The sequence below is a fragment of the Acipenser ruthenus genome, chromosome 8 (assembly GCF_902713425.1).
Source record: "Acipenser ruthenus chromosome 8, fAciRut3.2 maternal haplotype, whole genome shotgun sequence".
NCBI classification, from domain to species: Eukaryota; Metazoa; Chordata; class Actinopteri; order Acipenseriformes; family Acipenseridae; genus Acipenser; species Acipenser ruthenus.
In genome coordinates, this window is record NC_081196.1 from 34326424 (window position 1) to 34338637 (window position 12214).

At 43.1% G+C, this 12214-nt stretch overlaps 1 pseudogene; it reads right to left on the minus strand.

Moving 5' to 3' along the window:
- Positions 1-6329: 6329 nt before the first annotated feature.
- LOC117406518 (uncharacterized protein K02A2.6-like) lies at positions 6330-9084 on the minus strand (annotated as a pseudogene).
- Between the last annotated feature and the right edge of the window lie 3130 nt (positions 9085-12214).

Below are 12214 nucleotides of genomic sequence, written 5' to 3' on the forward strand. Positions count from 1 at the left end.
CACGCACACAGCAATACTAATTGGTTGAAATGTTGATTCATGACTTTCTTGCAGGCAGTGCAAATGCTCATTCATAAACTAAAGTTAACAAGAAAAGCACCCCCGCTTCCCGCATCCCTGGTCGAAACTGTGTCCACAATCCAGTCGGACAGTCGCTGCTTCGAGGGGGCTTGACCCAGGGTCCTTTCACCATGACAGACGAAGAGCTGGTCAGACTGACGCAGCACTCTCGTCCTATCCATATAACCTCTCAATGCCCAAACTGGGCAGAGGAAATTTAATCTCCAATCCTCCTCCGAAGAAAAAGGAGGGGGATGGAAAGCCTCTAGTTCCACTGACTGGTTTAAGTGGTTTTAGGGAGCGGTTCGTGCAGGGGACATGGCATGCAGATATAGATGCTAGATACACTTTCTACGTAGAGGGGGACCTACCCTCTTCTAGCAGATCTTGCAGAAACTGTAAAATAATTGCTATAAGGCAATAGATGGGGTCATGACCATACACCAATTTTGAAAATATTTCCACTTATAGGCATACAACGACCTTGTGGAGTAGGCCCTAGCATTCTGCATTGTACTGACGACTGCAACTGAGAGCCCTAAGGCAGACAGACGGTCCCGTTCAGGGGCCAGACCCACAGTTGGAGTCTGCCTAGTTCTGAGTACCAGAGGGTGCCACTCGCCTGACTGAGGAGATCAAGACGCAGTGGGATATCCCAGGGCTGGCCTTGCAGCAGCTGGCAAAGGTTTGAAAAACAGATTTTCCTGGGCCATCTGGGGGCCACCAGGAGAACTGTCGTCTCTTTTCTCTGGACTTTCTCTAGGAAGGCCGGGAGCAACGATATCAGTGGGAATGCGTACAAGAGCATCGCAGCGGTGGAGGGAGAACCATAGGGGGCAGTGAGTTTCTATGGCAAAGAGATCGACACGGGCTCTCCCAAAACATTCCCAAATGCACTCTACTACCTGAGGGTGGAGTCGCCATTCTGACAGATGAGGACCCTCCCTCAAGAGGTGGTCCGCCACCCAATTCACCACTCCTGGGAGATGAACAGCCCGGAGGGATAACAGATTTCTCTTTGTCCAGGTCAATAGCCGAAAGGCTATGCGGTGCAACCCCGGGGACCGAAGCCCTCCTTGGCGGCTGACATACGCTACTACAGACATGTTGTCCATGCAGACAAGGACTCCTCTGGAGCACTGGAAGGAAATGCTGGAGAGCGAGGTGAACCGCTCGCAGTTCCAGCGCATTTATGTGCAGGGATGTCCAGCGACCCAACCAGCGCCCGAATTGAGCTCGAGGGAGGGTCAGCTCTTTGACCTCTCTCTCCTCCTGTAGGAAGGAGCCACCATCCCAGGAAGCCACTACCTACAGACAGAGGGCACCAATATTTCCAATGGGAATAAGAATCATATTCTCCAAGGGGGATTGACTGAGGCTTCCTGTATGTTTTCATGATGTGTAAGCCCAGCTGTAAAGGTGATGCTTTATGTTGCATTCTTTTTTTATATTTTGACATCCTGAGAATGTTTAGCAGTGCATTCCAATTGAAGCAGGACCCAATGTGAAACCAAAGCCATATGTAGTCGTCGTAATAATAATAATAATAATAATAATACAATTTTTAACATAGCATATGTAGACACACACATTATATATATATATATATATATATATATATATATATATATATATATAATCTCAATTAAGGCTCGCCTTATTTTTTATTACTCTGTTACTAGTGAGTCTGAATACTAAGTTTCATATATTGTGTTGAGTTTGAAAAATAGTGAAAACAGACAGTGTGCTACGAAAATATTTTGCCACAAGTTCTGTAAAATCTTGACATTTGCAAATAGTGAAACTTATTTTTCTGCAATTGTGTTTCCTATTAAGAAAATGTGACATACAGACACATAAGATGTGGCATATGCAAGCTGATTAGTGAAGGAATATTACAAAACTAGCAAGAAGCATTTTAGTTGCAGTGAGGAGAAGTTGACATATGTTTTAAAGTTGTTTCTTCCAAGTTTTGCAATTTTTTAAATGGTTTATTATTTTAGTAGCCATGGCAGTTGACAGCATAAGGTATGTGGTAGTTAGGTTACAGCATTGGCATGGATACTGACTGGCCACATTATCTAAAGAATGAAACATTTAAGAATCTAAGAAAACTGGAAATTCCCCTAGTCTGCAAATGTATTTGGTTTTGTGACGTGTCACATATAGGTCATGAGATCATTAGAAAGCTGAGTGATCTCAGTGATAGTGGAGGCATGATAGTGGGGGTCTGTCCAACCTGCTCATCCCTCAACACAGTGGCTTCATTGACCAATGTGTCAAGCAGGACAGTCTCCCGTGTGTTCCCAGCACCCACCCACGTTCACAGGACCCACCATCCACAAAGAAAGCACAATGTGATATTAAGCGAGTCATGACGATTGAGCCTGCAGATGTGTGCAACATATTGTGACACGCAGACAGTGGATCACAGACTTCTTCAAAACATCTATTTCCTTTCAGACAATGTGCCGGGAGTCATTCTCCAATTTTCTGGCCATTCAGTACTGTATATGATAACCTGAATGCTGGGCTGTTTACAGCAAAGTCTGGGTTTCCTGCCTCATTTCATATTCCAAACTGCCGCGTTAACTTCTTGCTTCCAATATTTATTTCAGTGTCTGGGGGTGTATCATCAATTATTTTATAATATGCAGTGTCCTTATTGGTGGATGAAAGTTCTGGTCTAGCCACTGCAGGAAGATGCTTAAGTTGCTAAGGGCAGTCACTGTAGTTGCAATATGGCAACAGTAAAAGAGATTGATGAGGGTAAGTCAAGAAATTGCATTATGATGTTAAGCCCTGACAAATTTGAAATTAATGGCTTACCATAATCTCTTCAATTCAGAAGTTGATTTTCTCAGTATATTTTGCAGGCAAAGGCCAGTCGTGTCTTGGATGTAGACTCAGACGCACTGCATTTTTCATAACAATTGGTAAGAAACATGTTCCTATCCCTTTCAAAATTAATCTTTGCTCATTTTCAGTGCTTTTGGTAACTGAAGTTAAACACCTCTTTCCAAGAGCACAAACTTAAGCTGTAGTAGAAACATACATTCTTACTCTAAACAATTCTTTAAAAAATCACCAATTGTTGTTAACAATACAATAAAATGAAATGGTTAGAAAATCCAGCAAAGCACCTGAAACAAAATGTTTCCATAATTTGCAGATTAAAAAGAGAGATAAAATACTCGGGTTGCCAAATTATACATTCTGAACCAGTAGCTATGAAAGTAATATTGAGAAGATATTCGGTCTACTTATGGATCGTTGATGTACAAATCCGTACCAGTATTTTTTTACTTTCAAAGGGTGATACGATATGATCACTGTACAGGCTGGACCACATATGAGGCCCAACCCAAATTCCTATTATAGTTAGTAATACAAAAATAACGGAGACACACCGCTAATGGAATGAAATGAACAGTTTATTGAACTAACAGATAAACATGCCTAGAATGATTATGTTGATATTTGAGTTTTGCCCTTGGCCTTGCCCATTGAAGCTTGTTAGCCGCCCTTATGCTGGCAAACTATGATGAATGAAGTATATGAATTAGATGAATGAGATGGATGTCTAATGCCAACGGGCAGGACAAGTGGCACTTGAAGGCTACCTTCCCCCAAAAGGACAAAGCCTCCTAAACCGCCGCTACCTTGCAGGAGGAAACCTTAGGGAATCCATGGCCAAGGGTAGCCTTTCCTCCAGACCCCAAAAATAAACCTCTTAATGATCTGAATATTTTTTTTTAACAGATAATGTGTCATTGGCATTTTCAGATACACAGTTCGTAAGTTCTTGAGGTCCATCACCCCATTGCTTTGGTTAAATGTGGAGAACATTCTGGAAGCAGCAGAAGGAACAGAGCCGCTTCTGAAGGAATGCCAGGGGTTGCCAGAAGGAATCCAGCACGGAGAATTAATGAATCAGTCCTGGAGACCATTGTTCCTTCTGGGGTGAAGAAAAGGGGATTACATGAACTGCAGCAGGACACATCGATAGGTAACTCAATAGAACCTTTTTGTCTGCTACTCGGTCGTCCCAAAACATTCAACACGTTTGTGTTTGTTCCATGTCCGGCAGCTCAGAGGCCACTATGATGACCACCCTATTATTGTAAACTTGTGTGATTCAGGGGGCATGAGTGAGGGCTCCTCCCACCTATTTCCTTCCTGCCAATAACATCTGCTAAACCTCTATTTAACCCACAAGCCATGCACTACGCTTTCCTCCTCTATTCTGCAGGTAAGAGACAAGAGACAACACCGACATGACCTGTGGGGATACAAACCAAACAAACGAACAAACGCTAAGGGCCATAGATGAAGTTGATTATATATACAGGTATATATATGGTTAGTTGATTACATATTTGATTAAGGGGCATATACTCCTTTCATAAATACAACTACGTTTCCAAGGAAAGTCATAAAGTCATTGGTTATGGTTTTCCTCCAGTTGTTTTTGCGTAACCTACACATAATCACTCATACCTTCATAACACTCAATCAGAATACTGGGTAAAACGTTTGCCAACTTGACTTAGTTTCTTATAGTTTTAACCTACTGTAACAGGGTGATGTGTTACATGCATGGGTCACCACTGAATAATCATGAGGCAGACACATAGCATTATTGTTGACATGCCGCACATGAGTGTAGATTTAATGAACACACAAGTTCTGACACTAAGGTACCAGCAACGGTAGCCCTAGTGTCACATTTAATAAAGAAACCAAAAATAAAAGTTTGCCACACAAAATGGCAAGCGCTAGTCCGACTACAAGGAATGTCCCACTCCAGGAACCACAGTAACCCTCTCTATACTGTTTCGGATCAACATCACCTAAACTGACCTGCTACTGTTGCTTCCGAAGTCCCGCCCTCCTGCGGATCCGGGTCATTCTGACGGTCCTGGCTGGGCAAGTTTCTTGACAGGTACTGTCTTGCAGGGGAAGGGTTCTGTAGTAGTTCCTGCAGAGCGGTCACTCCCCTCCTTGCTTCGGCTCAGTGTAGCAATGGCCTTGCAGTAGCCTTGAACCGTGGCACAGACTTTTTTTAACTCCACACAGCTTCCCTGGGCCCACCCTCCAGCCACTCCGAAACTCCTGGGGCTGGTTGTACTAAAGGGATCCAATCCCGGATCCAGGCTCAGATGTTGATCTTGATCCTAGTTGCATTGTACTAAACGGATCAGAGCTCAATCTGAGCTCAAATCTGAGCTCAAACCTGATCTTTTGAGCAGGATCAGAACTTGATCCCACTTTTGAAAAATTGAGGAACTAAACAAGATTGAAACAGAGATGATTTAACGTTTTAGAAAACATTAAGCAACAATGTATTTAAAAGTAGCTGTAACCGTACTGTATTAAGATAATACCAATTAGAAAAAAAAAACTTTGTACAATATTTGTTTGTGTTTAGCTATGTGACATTTCTGTTTTCGCCGTATAGCTCCAGAAAAAAATATACCTGACTGCGTAATGAGGTTTCATAAATAATATTTCTACGTCTTCTGTGTTGAGTCATACTGGCGTTCTCATAGTATCGATTACAATTAAATCAATAATTAGATTTAACGTTGTAGTTTTTTTTTTAATGCATATCATCCCCCCCCCATTCCTTTTTTCTCAATAACTTAAGTTTACCTTTTCACAGCCTCAATCTCCCCCTGTGTGTCCGTCAGAAAATACACACGGCCGTGATTATGGTAACATTTATTAAAACATTTTAGAAGTTAAAAAACAAAACAAAACCAGATACCGGTATTAATATACTCGATCTGTTTTTATAGAATCGCTGAAGTTTTAAATTATACATGTACAGTAGTTGCTTTTGATTCATGTCGTTTAAATTAAATGAACTTCATTTTCTGACATTCGGATTCTGCGCCACGCATATTCACTTCTCATTGGTCAGTTTCTCTAGTTACGGCTGCGCAGCTCCAGGATCGGATCAAGATTTCGGATCAGTGGAGCTTGATCCTTGTGGTAACTTGGGAAGGAAACAAAGGGTGAATCTTTCAAGTATTTTATTAGAACAAACAACTCTCAACTACGTTAGTACAGTCACCGTGTATCAGCGCCATTTTTCCATTCCAAAGGTCTACGCTGATGAGGTATTATAACAAAGGCTAGGGGGTGGTGCTACTCAAGGTACGGATCGTTTACAGGGACAAAATAAACAGTTACAACACTCCTCCCCCTTGAAGCTTAATGCCGTTTAAATACAAATAAACTTATCCATTGTATGGCCTGTAGTGTTTTTCTTTCTTTTTTTTTTAACAAAAGAATAACTGTGCTCTTTTAGAAGTCTAGTACTAAGGAAATATTTACATGTCCAGTCTTATTGGAGGTTTGCCACGGCGCTCTGAACGTCGTGCACCAACACTTGTGTCCTTGGAAACTGGGATGGTAACATCTGCAGGAACTGGGGCCGGGGTCACCGGAGGAGGCAGGGATGTGGGTGGTGAACTCCTGGACAACTCTATTCCTGGTGGTGTTTCTGCAACCTCTGTATCCAAGATATCTGGTACCTCAGATATTTCGTCCTGGTCTGCCGACTTAGTAGTGTCCACAGCTCTTGACTCTGTAGATGTTGCACTGTCGTCGGGTCAGAAACAAAGCGAATACGGATCTGGTCCTGATGTCTTCGAATGACACGTCCATCCGTCAGCTTCACAATAAAAGAAACTGGTCCACTCTTATTCAGAATCACTCCAGGGACCCAGAGCAGACCCTTGCTGAAATTGCGGGCATAGACACAGTCACTAGAATTGAAGTCTCTGGACTTGGCATGCTGGTCATGCAAATCTTTCTGCTTTGCTTGTTTAGACTCCACTCTAGCTCTGATGTCTGGCTGTAGCAAATCTAAATGGGATTTCAGCTTCCTCCCCATCAGTAATTCAGCAGGTGAAAGTCCTGTAGTTGTTTGGGGGGTTATCCTATATTTAAACAGTAAACGTGCCAATTTAGTTTCAACAGTCCCACTAGACATCCTCTTCAATCCGTCCTTGATGGTCTGTACGGCTCTCTCTGCCAGACCATTTGAAGATGGATGGTAGGATGCGGTCTGTAAATGTCGGATTCCATTTTCCTGCATAAACTCCTGAAACATTGCTCCTGTAAATGTTGTGCCATTGTCTGTGACAACCATGTTAGGTAAACCATGGGTCGCAAAAATCTGACGCAACTTTTCAATGGTGGCTTGAGCGGTAATGCAGTTCATTGAATGTACATCTATCCATTTCGAATAAGAATCTACAATGACTAGGAACATGTAACCCATGAAAGGTCCAGCAAAGTCTCTATGCAGCCTTGACCAAGCGCAGCCTGGCCATTCCCAGGGGTGTAATGGGGCTGTCTTCCGGCTACTTTGGCACTCTGCGCAGAACTTGACCTTTTCCTCTAGGCGTTTATTCATGCTTGGCCACCACATGAAACTTCAGGCTAAGCTTTTCATGCGTGAAATTCCAGGGTGAGCTTCATGCAGTTCATCCATGATCTGTGTGTGCCCTGGGGGTGGTACCACTACGCGTGACCCCCACAATATGCACCCGTCTTGCACGCTCAACTCATCCTCACGTATGACGTAAGGCTTTAATTCCTCATCTTCTACTTTGTCTGGCCAACCATGTAGAAGGAATTTCATCACTGGATCCTGCTCTGTCCACAGTTTGATCTGTTTTGCATTCACTGGTGACCCTGACAGTCGTTCCATCAAGAATATGGTATCCCCAGGTAACGGTGTGCAGACAGGTTTGTCCGGCAGGGGCAAGCGGCTCAGGGCATCGGCGTTAGCATTGTCCTTGCCAGCCTTATACACAATTGTATACTGGTAGGCTGATAAAGTAAGTGCCCAGCGTTGAATTCGTGCTGAAGCCATGGGCGATATGGCTTTTGTCTCATTAAATAAGCTCATTAGAGGCTTATGGTCTGAGCAAATGGTAAACGGCCTACCATACAAGTACTGGTGAAATTTCTTCACACCAAACACAATTGCTAGCCCTTCCTTATCGAGCTGTGAGTAGCCTTTCTCTGCCACGGTAAGTGTACGTGATGCAAAACCCACAGGTTTTTCTGATCCATCTTCCATCAGATGAGACAGTACGGCTCCCACGCCATATGGAGAAGCATCACAGGATAGAATAAGCTCCTTCTTTGGGTCAAAATAGACAAGTAAGCGTGCTGACTGTAGCAGTTCTTTGACTTCACTGAAGGCTTTGTCTTGGGCTGTCCTCCAATGCCATGGAATGTGTTTATGCAACAGCTGGTACAGTGGTGCTAGTACTGTTGTCAAGTCTGGCAAAAACTTTCCATAGTAACTGACCATACCAAGAAATGACTTCAGTTCTGACACGTTTCTTGGAGGTGGAGCTTCTTTGATAGCTCTCACTTTCTCTTCCATGGGGCATCGACCTTGGGCAGTGATCTGGTGTCCTAAGTAAGTCACACTCGGTGCTTGGAAGGTGCACTTGTTGAGTTTCAATCTCAGTCCTGCTTGAGACAGTCTCTTTAACACTTGTTCCAGATTGTCCAGGTGCTCTGTTTCACTGGTTCCAGTTATCAATATATCGTCTAGATAGACAGCAACGTGGGGTATGCCTTGTAAGAGGTTGTCAATTGTCCACTGAAAAATTGCTGGTGCCGACGCCACTCCAAACGGTAAGCGATTGTACTTGAACAGTCCACGGTGCGTGTTGATGGTGACATACTGCTTTGACTCCTCATCCAACAACAGCTGCTGGTACGCATGGCTCATGTCAAGCTTCGTGAAAGATTTTCCTCCAGCTAGTGTGGTAAAAAGATCCTCCACACATGGCAAAGGATAAGCGTCCAACTTTGATGCCTGGTTTATGGTCAATTTATAATCTCCACAAATGCTACAGTCCCATCACTTTTGAGTACTGGCACAATTGGAGCTGCCCAGCGTGAAAACTGTACAGGTTCAATGATCCCTGCATGCTGCAACCTGTCCAGCTCTTCTTCAACCTTGCCCTTCATTGCATATGGTACTGGCCTGGGTTTAAAGAAGCAGGGTGGAACTTGCGAGTCCACAAACAACTGAACAGTCTCTCCACGAAGTGTGCCCAGCTCATCTTTGAACACGTCTTGATAACTTTGCAGAACATCTTGGTACTTGGCTGCCTGAATGTGCTTTATTTCCCCCCAGTCAAGCTGTATTTTCTTTAGCCAGTTGCGTCCCAGGAGGCTTGGGCCTTCACCTTTAACTACTAGAAGTGGTAATCTGGCTAGTTGATTTTTGTATTTCACGTCAACATCCAGTGCGCCTAACAGTCTAATCGTTTCTCCAGTGTATGTACGCAGCAATACTTGTGTCTCTGTAAGTGCTGGTGCCTGACTGGAACTCCAGGTTTCACGGTAAGTGTGCTCACTTATGACAGATGCTGAGGCTTCTGTATCAATCTCCATTTTCAACTTTTTATTGTTAACCTTAACACTGGCATACATTGGCTCTACACGCTGTTCACTCAGGTTAAACATAATATAGGAACACACCTCCTCTTGCACTGTCCTCTCCAGATGGTGTGCTGTCCGGGGTTTGTTTGACTTAAACTGTCCCGACTTTGCTTTGCCCTTCTTGCCTCTGCACTTTTTAGCAATGTGTCCCTACTTACTACAATTATGGCATACTGCCTCTTTAAATGTGCAACTGCCTGCATGGTGCAGGCCTCCACACCTATAGCACTCTGTAGCTGCACTGGGCTTCTTGCTGCCAGCCTGCTTGTTCACGTAGTGCACTGTGCTAGATTGCGGATGTGCCGTCTGTAAATCTTGAGCGTTTTCAGTTGCAGTTTCCATTCCCTGAGCCAACTCTATCGCCTTTTTAAAAGTTAACTTGGACTCGGACAGCAAGCGCCTCTGTATCCGGTCGTCATTGATTCCACAGACAATCCTGTCACGCAGCATATCATCCAAAACATTTCCAAACTCACAGTGTTCCGAATATTGACGTAATTCGGCAACAAACGTTGAGACAGATTCGCCTGGCTTATGAAAACGGCTGTGAAACTTGAACCTTTGTACAATTTCTGAAGGTTTAGGGTCGTGGTGATTTTTTACAAGTTCCACTAATTCTTTAAAGGGGACTTCTCCCGGGTTGACTGGTGTGGCCAGATTCCTTATTAGTTTTCGCCCCGCATACACTGAGAAGGATTGCACGTCTTTTACCTTCATCAGTAATCTCGTTTGCCAGAAAAAAAATGTTCTAACCTTTCAATGTACTCAGTCCAGTCCTCCTGTTCTTCCACGAACTCACTGATTGTACCGTAAGTAGCCATTTCTTCAGTCTGGATGCTGCTCAATTCTTAGTTGTTTTCCCCTCTTTTTTTTACTTTATAGATTTAGGTTTCGTCTTTCTTTCCAACTGTTGTTTTCGGAAAAACCAAGCAAAAGTTTATCCTCGTCGCCAGATATATGTGGTAACTTGGGAAGGAAACAAAGGGTGAATCTTTCAAGTATTTTATTAGAACAAACAACTCTCAACTACGTTAGTACAGTCACCGTGTATCAGCGACATTTTTCCATTCCCCAGGTCTACGCTGATGAGGTATTATAACAAAGGCTAGGGGGTGGTGCTACTCAAGGTACGGATCGTTTACAGGGACAAAATAAACAGTTACAACAATCCTGATCCGCTTAGTACAATGCCTTTTCATGATCCAGCTCCAGTGAGCCCGGATCCGATCCTGTTTTTTGATCTCGTTAGTACAACCGGCCCCAGATCCGCTAAGCGCAGACGAGCCAAACTACCCAATTGGTTGTCTAGCAATGCGTTTCAGCAACAGGGTAGAGAATGACATGAAGACTGTGCAGGAAAAAAATTGTGTTAAATTTTGCGGGATGGGATGGTACAGGAGTGAAGCTCACGGGAACGGGCAGTACCGGGAAATAAAAAAAAATAACCCTCTCAGGACAGGCAAGAACGGGATTTAAGCTTCCGGGAATGGGAAGGAACGGGACTACTCCAGAAGAGTCCCAACAGGAAGAGTGTTCTTTTGCTCTTTAAAGTCGTAAAAGAGCCTATGACATGGAACTTGACAGTTACCATAAACATACAAAATAATATTAACAGGGCTCACTTGAACATGTAATCGCATTAATGTTACCAAATTATGTTTAATCGTGCTACAATGAATTAAATAATATCTAGAAATACACAGAGGGCGATCTCCATTTCCTGGTTTGGGGCCAGGAGACTGTGACCTCACAGAGGGACATACCCGCAGGCTACTTGCATCTGCCAGTATGGATGACAGCGACAGTGAAAGTGAGAGTAGCCAAATGTTATCAGTTTGAGACACCTCTTATGAATGTGAATCATGTAGTGATGGATCTGACATAGAGAGAGAAAACAGGGATTGTCTCCCATATCAATTCAAGCCGTATGCCTCAGAATCAGAAGGTTCAAACTCAGAGAGAGACTCCACAACACCAACGCGGACGGACCAGGGACAGCAGATGTCCACGGAGAATCAGCGTCTTGGCAACACGGAATGGTTAATAAAAACCCTTACGTATAACAGAGATTGATACTTAAAATATTTCATATTACCCATAACTGTATAGTTATGTCAGTCCTTTAGTTAACAATATTGATACATGAATTATTGATACTAGCAGAATAACCGAACGCTGTGGATTGCTACTGGCATGTATTTAAGATGTCTCTCTATATATACATATGTGCAGTGTATTAAGGATGTGCACATTTTCGGTTTTTATGAATATTACCCCTAATCATAATGCAAAGTCTACGATTTGGTCGTAACAGCTATTTTTTGGAGGTAGGCTACTGCTTCGGCGTTACGTTGAAGGGGTATGTATAATACTACGATTTTTTTTTTTAATGAATTAATGATTCGTAGTACTGTATTTCACTGACAGTTTATTGTGGCATTGACATACTAAAATCTCTGAGCCGGGTTGCTTAGTAACCGATTTAGAAACTGAAACTGCAGCACAAAACTCTAAACAGTTGTTTTATGTTACCAAATATATATATTACATCATTATATTGCACATTGTGCTTCTAAAGACCCTGTGCTTGCACTGTTTTTTTTTCTGAAAAAACTAAAACAAAAAACAAATTACTAGTAGTATAGCGGTAGTGTTTAATGCAAAACTC